This window comes from Chiloscyllium punctatum, chromosome X (assembly GCF_047496795.1).
Source record: "Chiloscyllium punctatum isolate Juve2018m chromosome X, sChiPun1.3, whole genome shotgun sequence".
Lineage (NCBI taxonomy): Eukaryota > Metazoa > Chordata > Chondrichthyes > Orectolobiformes > Hemiscylliidae > Chiloscyllium > Chiloscyllium punctatum.
In genome coordinates this window covers 32,839,022-32,847,521 of record NC_092791.1, presented here as the reverse complement: position 1 = coordinate 32,847,521, position 8,500 = coordinate 32,839,022, and the positions used below count along the sequence as shown (strand labels likewise).

The window sequence follows — 8,500 nt, the reverse complement described above, 5'->3', positions numbered from 1 at the left end:
CGAGGGTGTGTGAGGGTGTGTGAGGGTGAGTGAGAGTATGCGAGGGTGTGCGAGGGTGTGTGAGGGTGTTTGAGGGCGTGCAAGGGTGTGTGAGGGTGTGCGAGGGTGTGTGAGTGTGTGCGAGGGTCTCGGGGAGTGTGTGTGAGGGTCTCGGGGAGTGTGTGTGAGGGTCTCGGGGAGGGTATGTGAGGGTCACGGGGAGAGTGTGTGAGGGTCTCGGGGAGTGTGTGTGTGAGGGTCTCGGGGAGTGTGTGTGAGGGTCTCGGGGAGGGTGTGTGAGGGTCACGTGGAGAGTGTGTGAGGGTCTCGGGGAGGGTGTGTGAGGGTCTCAGGGAGAGTGTGTGAGGGTGTGTGAGGGTCTCGGGGAGTGTGTGTGAGGGTCTCGGGGAGAGTGTGTGAGGGTCTCGGGGAGGGTGTGTGAGGGTCTCGGGGAGTGTGTGTGAGGGTCTCGGGGAGGGTGTGTGTGAGGGTCTCGGGGAGAGTGTGTGAGGGTCTCGGGGAGTGTGTGTGAGGGTCTCGGGGAGAGTGTGTGAGGGTCTCGGGGAGAGTGTGTGAGGGTCTCGGGGAGGGTGTGTGTGAGGGTCTCGGGGAGGGTGTGTGAGGGTCTCGGGGAGGGTGTGTGAGGGTCTCGGGGAGTGTGTGTGAGGGTCTCGGGGAGGGTCTCGGGGAGTGTGTGTGAGGGTCTCGGGGAGTGTGTGTGTGAGGGTGTGTGTGAGGGTCTCGGGGAGTGTGTGTGAGGGTCTCGGGGAGGGTGTGTGAGGGTCTCGGGGAGTGTGTGTGAGGGTCTCGGGGGGTGTGTGTGTGAGGGTCTTGGGGAGGGTGTGTGAGGGTCTCGGGGAGTGTGTGTGAGGGTCTCGGGGAGGGTGTGTGTGAGGGGCTCGGGGAGGGTCTCGGGGAGTGTGTGTGAGGGTCTCGGGGAGGGTGTGTGCGAGGGTCTCGGGGAGGGTGTGTGAGGGTCTCGGGGAGGGTGTGTGAGGGTCTCGGGGAGGGTGTGCGAGGGTCTCGGGGAGTGTGTGTGAGGGTCTCGGGGAGGGTGTGTGTGAGGGTCTCGGGGAGTGTGTGTGAGGATCTCGGGGAGTGTGTGCGAGAGTCTCGGGGAGTGTGTGTGAGGGTCTCGGGGAGTGTGTGTGAGGGTCTCGTGGAGTGTGTGCGAGGGTCTCGGGGAGTGTGTGTGAGGGTGTGTAAGGGTGTGTGAGGGTCTCGGGGAGGGTGTGTGAGGGTCTCGGGGAGGGTGTGTGTGATGGTCTCGGGGAGTGTGTGTGAGGGTCTCGGGGAGTGTGTGTGTGAGGGTCTCGGGGAGTGTGTGTGAGGGTCTGGGGGAGTGTGTGTGAGGGTCTCGGGGAGGGTGTGTGTGAGGGTCTCGGGGAGTGTGTGTGAGGGTGTGTGAGGGTGTGTGTGAGGGTCTCGGGGAGTGTGTGTGAGGGTCTCGGGGAGTGTGTGTGAGGGTCTCGGGGAGTGTGTGTGTGAGGGTCTCGGGGAGGGTGTGTGTGAGGGTCTCGGGGAGTGTGTGTGAGGGTCTCGGGGAGTGTGTGTGAGGGTCTCGGGGAGGGTGTGTGTGAGGGTCTCGGGGAGTGTGTGTGTGAGGGTCTCGGGGAGTGTGTGTGAGGGTGTGTGAGGGTCTCGGGGAGGGTGTGTGAGGGTCTCGGGGAGGGTGTGTGTGAGGGTCTCGGGGAGTGTGTGTGAGGGTCTCGGGGAGGGTGTGTGTGAGGGTCTCGGGGAGTGTGTGTGAGGGTCTCGGGGAGTGTGTGTGAGGGTCTCGGGGAGGGTGTGTGTGAGGGTGTGTGAGGGTGTGTGTGAGGGTCTCGGGGAGGGTGTGTGAGGGTCTCGGGGAGGGTGTGTGAGTGTCTCGGGGAGTGTGTGTGAGGGTCTCGGGGAGTGTGTGTGTGGGTCTCGGGGAGTGTGTGTGAGGGTCTCGGGAAGGGTGTGTGTGAGGGTCTCGGGAGGGTGTGTGTGAGGGTCTCGGGGAGGGTGTGTGTGTGGGTCTCGGGGAGTGTGTGTGAGGGTCTCGGGGAGGGTGTGTGAGGGTCTCGGGGAGTGTGTGTGAGGGTCTCGGCGAGGGTGTGTGTGAGTGTCTCGGGGAGTGTGTGTGTGAGGGTCTCGGGGAGGGTGTGTGTGAGTGTCTCGGGGAGTGTGTATGAGGGTCTCGGGGAGTGTGTGTGTGAGGGTCTCGGGGAGGGTGTGTGTGAGGGTCTCGGGGAGTGTGTGTGAGGGTCTCGGGGAGTGTGTGTGTGAGGGTCTCGGGGAGTGTGTGTGAGGGTCTGGGGGAGTGTGTGTGAGGGTCTCGGGGAGGGTGTGTGTGAGGGTCTCGGGGAGTGTGTGTGAGGGTGTGTGAGGGTCTCGGGGAGTGTGTGTGAGGGTGTGTGAGGGTGTGTGTGAGGGTCTCGGGGAGGGTGTGTGTGAGGGTGTGTGAGGGTGTGTGAGGGTCTCGGGGAGGGTGTGTGTGAGGGTGTGTGAGTGTCTCGGGGAGTGTGTGTGAGGGTCTCGGGGAGGGTGTGTGTGAGGGTCTCGGGGAGTGTGTGTGAGGGTCTCGGGGAGGGTGTGTGTGAGGGTCTCGGGGAGGGTGTGTGAGGGTCTCGGGGAGGGTGTGTGTGAGGGTCTCGGGGAGGGTGTGTGAGGGTCTCGGGGAGGGTGTGTGTGAGGGTCTCGGTGAGTGTGTGTGAGGGTGTGTGACGGTCTCGGGGAGTGTGTGTGAGGGTGTGTGAGGGTGTGTGAGGGTCTCGGGGAGGGTGTGTGAGGGTGTGTGAGGGTCTCGGGGAGTGTGTGAGGGTCTCGGGGAGGGTGTGTGTGAGGGTCTCGGGGAGTGTGTGCGAGGGTCTCGGGGAGGGTGTGTGTGAGGGTCTCGGGGAGGGTGTGTGAGGGTCTCGGGGAGGGTGTGTGTGAGGGTCTCGGGGAGGGTGTGTGAGGGTCTCGGGGAGGGTGTGTGTGAGGGTCTCGGTGAGTGTGTGTGAGGGTGTGTGACGGTCTCGGGGAGTGTGTGTGAGGGTGTGTGAGGGTGTGCGAGGGTCTCGGGGAGGGTGTGTGAGGGTGTGTGAGGGTGTGTGAGGGTCTCGGGGAGGGTGTGTGAGGGTCTCGGGGAGGGTGTGTGTGAGGGTCTCGGGGAGGGTGTGTGTGGGGGTCTCGGGGAGGGTGTGTGTGAGGGTGTGTGTGAGGGTCTCGGGGAGGGTGTGTGTGAGGGTCTCGGGGAGTGTGTGTGAGGGTGTGTGAGGGTCTCGTGGAGTGTGTGTGAGGGTGTGTGAGGGTGTGTGAGGGTCTCGGGGAGTGTGTGTGAGGGTGTGTGAGGGTGTGTGTGAGGGTCTCGGGGAGGGTGTGTGTGAGGGTGTGTGAGGGTGTGTGTGAGGGTCTCGGGGAGGGTGTGTGTGAGGGTCTCGGGGAGTGTGTGTGAGGGTGTGTGAGGGTCTCGCGGAGTGTGTGTGAGGGTGTGTGAGGGTCTCGGGGAGGGTGTCGGTCCAGTGTGACTGTGCCCTGGTGTGAGTAGGTGCTGGTCCATCAGCCTGACCTTGACGATATCTGTTTCGTTCTGTCCCAGATGCTGATGTGTCCGAGGGAGAGTCTGGAGGTACGTCTCCTCACAGCTCAACCATCCACATTGTCCCAGGTTCCAGAACATTCCCGCGATAGCTCAGAACGTATCTAACCCCGGGCTGTCCCTCTCCCTGGGGGTGTTTGATAGGGGGACAGTGTAGAGGGAGCTTTACTCTGTATCTAACCCCGTGCTGTCCCTGTCCCTGGGAGTGTTTGATGGGGGGACAGTGTACAGGGAGCTTTACTCTGTATCTAACCCCGTGCTGTCCCTGTCCCTGGGAGTGTTTGATAGGGGGACAGTGTAGAGGGAGCTTTACTCTGTATCTAACCCCTTGCTGTCCCTGTCCCTGGGAGTGTTTGATGGGGGGAACAGTTTAGAGACAGTGTGTGTTCCCAGCCAATACCCTGAGCTCCTTTCCCCCAGTTACTGGATGGTGATGTGCATTGGGGGATCTGTGTGTACCCCATAATCCACTGGGGGGTCCTGCATGTATCCCCTGGGTCTCCCACCTCCAATCTGTTGAAAGAAGCTTCAAACCCCCACATTCTTTGTTCCTTTCAGATGACGATAATCTGAACAGTTTGTGGATGGATATGTCAGCCAGTATCTTGGAAAATACTCTCTGTTCATAATCCCTTTTGTAAATCCTTTGTGCTGGAACTTGAGGGGTGGGGGGAACATAGCTGGCTGGGCCCAGTATTTATCGCCCCGTCCCTAGTTGCCCCCCCCCTTGAGAAGGTGAGGGTGAGCTGCCTCTCTGACCCACTGCAGTCCATGTGCTGGAGGGTAGACCCACAATGTCCCTGAGGGAGGGAATCCCAGGATTCTGACCCAGGAAGGAACGGCCGATAGATTTCCAAGTCGGGATGGTGAGGGGCTCGGAGGGGAACTTGCAGGTGGGGGGGGGATGTTACTGAGGGTCGGTGGGGGGTGAGGGGATGGTACACACTGCAGTTACTGAGGGTCGGTGGGGGGGAGGGAGGGGATGGTACACACTGCAGTTACTGAGGGTCGGTGGGGGGGAGGGAGGGGATGGTACACACTGCAGTTACTGAGGGTCGGTGGGGGGAGGGAGGGGATGTTACACACTGCAGTTACTGAGGGTCGGGGGGGGAGGGAGGGGATGGTACACACTGCAGTTACTGAGGGTCGGTGGGGGGAGGGAGCGAGGGGATGGTACACACTGCAGTTACTGAGGGTCGGTGGGGGGAGGGAGGGGATGGTACACACTGCAGTTACTGAGGGTCGGTGGGGGGAGGGAGGGGATGGTACACACTGCTGTTACTGAGGGTCGGTGGGGGGGGAGGGAGGGATGGGATGGTACACACTGCTGTTACTGAGGGTCGGTGGGGGGAGGGAGGGATGGGATGGTACACACTGCTGTTACTGAGGGTCGGTGGGGGGAGGGAGGGATGGGATGGTACACACTGCAGTTACTGAGGGTCGGTGGGGGGAGGGAGGGATGGGATGGTACACACTGCTGTTACTGAGGGTTGGTGGGGGGAGGGAGGGGATGGGACACACTGCTGTTACTGAGGGTCGGTGGGGGGAGGGAGGGGATGGTACACACTGCTGTTACTGAGGGTCGGTGGGGGAGGGAGGGGATGGTACACACTGCAGTTACTGAGGGTCGGTGGGGGTAGGGAGGGGATGGTACACACTGCTGTTACTGAGGGTCGGTGGGTGTAGACTGACCTCTCTCTGCCGAGTCAGAGGTGATTCTGGATCTTACCTGTTCAGGGTTTAATCTGCTTTCCCTGTTTCAATTTCAGATGGATCTCTGGAACTGAATACAGAACCCAGCGATGGTACACACAACGGTACACACAATGGTACACACAACGGTACACACAACGGTACACACAACGGTACACACAATGGTACACACAACGGTACACACAACGGTACACACAACGGTACACACAACGGTACACACAATATTGCCCATCAGCCTTTTCTGCATTTATGTGTCTCCCTGAGGATGGTGATCATCTTCTGTCTCATTAGCTGGATTGTGTTTCCACTTTCTCTTGTTCTTTCTTTATCTGTCTGTTTCTCTCTCTCTCTTTCTCTCCCTCTCACTCGCTCTCTCTATTTCTCTCAACTCTCTTCCTCAATCTCTCCTCTCTCTCTCTTCCCTCTCTCTCTCACTCTCTCTCATTCTATACCTGTCTCTCTCTCTCTTTTCCCTCTATGGGTCACTGTCTCTCTCTCTGTCTTTCTCTCTTCCTCTCCATTTCTCTCTCCCCCTTGCCTGCTTTTCTCTCATTCTCTTTGTCTCTTATTGTTTATCTTGCGCGTGTTCTCCATCTCTCTCTCTCTCCTTTCTCTTCCCTCTTCCTTTCTCTTCCTCTCTCTCTCCCCTTGCTATCTCTCTTGCTTGTTCTCCTCTATCTCTCCTCTCTCTGTTTCTCTCTTTTTCTCTTCCTGTTGCTCTCTATCTCTCTCGTTCTCCCTACCTATCTCTTTCTCTCTCCTCCCTCTCCGTTACCTTCTCTCTCTCTCTGACTCTCCCTGTCTATCCTGAAACTCACTCAGTGGCTGAGGATTGTGTGACGAACAGCCGCTGTGGGATCGTTCTGTGCAGAGATTCGCAGTTTGCTCTCTCACACTCTTTATCTCTCACACACGCACTCTCCCTCACATTCCCTCACTCTCACACACACTCTCCTTCACACTGTCTCTCTCTCTCACACTCTCACACTCTCTCACGTACTCTCTCTCTTCTCTCTCAAGTAATCTCTCATACTCTCTCACACTTCCTCTTTCACACTCATCCTCTCCCGATCACTCTCTCTCACATGCTCTCTCACTGAGTCTATCCTGTGGCACGGTGCCTCAGTAGTTAGCACTGATGCCTCCCAGCACCGGGGACCCGGGTTCGATCCCACCCTCGGGCAACTCTCTGTGTGGAGTTTGCAGATTCTCCCCGTGTCTGTGTGGGTTTCCTCCGGATGCTCCAGTTTCCTCCCACAGTCCAAACATGTGCAGGTTAGGGTGGATTGGCCGTGGGAAATTGTCCCATAGTGTCCAGGGATGTGCAGGTTAGGGTGGATTGGCCATGGGAAATTGTCCCATAGTGTCCAGGGATGTGCAGGTTAGGGTGGATTGGCCGTGGGAAATTGTCCCATAGTGTCCAGGGATGTGCAGGTTAGGGTGGGTTGGCCGTGGGAAATTGTCCCATAGTGTCCAGGGATGTGCAGGTTAGGGTGGGTTGGCCGTGGGGAATTGTCCCATAGTGTCCAGGGATGTGCAGGTTAGGGTGGGTTGGCCATGGGGAATTGTCCCATAGTGTCCAGGGATGTGCAGGTTAGGGTGGATTGGCCATGGGAAATTGTCCCATAGTGTCCAGGGATGTGCAGGTTAGGGTGGATTGGCCATGGGAAATTGTCCCATAGTGTCCAGGGATGTGCAGGTTAGGGTGGATTGGCCATGGGGAATTGTCCCATAGTGTCCAGGGATGTGCAGGTTAGGGTGGATTGGCCATGGGAAATTGTCCCATAGTGTCCAGGGATGTGCAGGTTAGGGTGGATTGGCCATGGGAAATTGTCCCATAGTGTCCAGGGATGTGCAGGTTAGGGTGGATTGGCCATGGGAAATTGTTCCATAGTGTCCAGGGATGTGCAGGTTAGGGTGGATTGGCCATGGGAAATTGTCCCATAGTGCCCAGGGATGTGCAGGTTAGGGTGGATTGGCCATGGGGAATTGTCCCATAGTGCCCAGGGATGTGCAGGTTAGGGTGGATTGGCCATGGGGAATTGTCCCATAGTGTCCAGGGATGTGCAGGTTAGGGTGGATTGGCCATGGGGAATTGTCCCATAGTGTCCAGGGATGTGCAGGTTAGGGTGGATTGGCCATGGGAAATTGTCCCATAGTGCCCAGGGATGTGCAGATTAGGGTGGGTTGGCCATGGGGAATTGTCCCATAGTGTCCAGGGATGTGCAGGTTAGGGTGGATTGGCCATGGGAAATTGTCCCATAGTGCCCAGGGATGTGCAGGTTAGGGTGGATTGGCCATGGGAAATTGTCCCATAGTGCCCAGGGATGTGCAGATTAGGGTGGGTTGGCCATGGGGAATTGTCCCATAGTGTCCAGGGATGTGCAGGTTAGGGTGGATTGGCCATGGGGAATTGTCCCATAGTGTCCAGGGATGTGCAGGTTAGGGTGGATTGGCCATGGGAAATTGTCCCATAGTGCCCAGGGATGTGCAGATTAGGGTGGGTTGGCCATGGGGAATTGTCCCATAGTGTCCAGGGATGTGCAGGTTAGGGTGGATTGGCCATGGGGAATTGTCCCATAGTGTCCAGGGATGTGCAGGTTAGGGTGGATTGGCCATGGGAAATTGTCCCATAGTGCCCAGGGATGTGCAGATTAGGGTGGGTTGGCCATGGGGAATTGTCCCATAGTGTCCAGGGATGTGCAGGTTAGGGTGGATTGGCCATGGGAAATTGTCCCATAGTGCCCAGGGATGTGCAGGTTAGGGTGGATTGGCCATGGGAAATTACCCATAGTGCCCAGGGATGTACAGGTTAGGGTGGATTGGCCATGGGAAATTGTCCCATAGTGCCCAGGGATGTGCAGGTTAGGGTGGATTGGCCATGGGAAATTGTCCCATAGTGCCCAGGGATGTGCAGGTTAGGGTGGATTGGCCATGGGAAATTGTCCCATAGTGCCCAGGGATGTGCAGGTTAGGGTGGATTGGCCATGGGAAATTACCCATAGTGCCCAGGGATGTACAGGTTAGGGTGGATTGGCCATGGGGAATTGTCCCATAGTGTCCAGGGATGTGCAGGTTAGGGTGGATTGGCCATGGGAAATTGTCCCATAGTGTCCAGGGATGTGCGGGTTAGAGTGGATTGGCCATGGGAAAAGCAGGGTTACAGAGATTGGGTTAGGCTGGGATGCTCCTCACAGAGTCAGTATGGGATTATTGGCCTGAATGGCCTGTTTCCACATTGGAGGGACAGTGACCTCTCTC

General features: G+C 58.2%; 1 long non-coding RNA gene across 2 annotated transcripts in view; it reads left to right on the top strand.

The window, feature by feature from the left end:
• Nucleotides 1–3,525: 3,525 nt before the first annotated feature.
• Nucleotides 3,526–8,500, top strand: part of LOC140471309 (uncharacterized) — a 17,591-nt gene continuing 12,616 nt past the window's right edge. Inside the window, exons 1-2 of one of the 2 annotated variants that reach the window (XR_011956963.1) lie at nt 3,526–3,556; nt 5,296–5,343. This is a non-coding gene — a long non-coding RNA (uncharacterized lncRNA). Of the gene's footprint in view, nt 3,557–5,295; nt 5,356–8,500 lie in introns of both variants that reach the window. The other variant, XR_011956961.1, reaches the window with a different exon arrangement.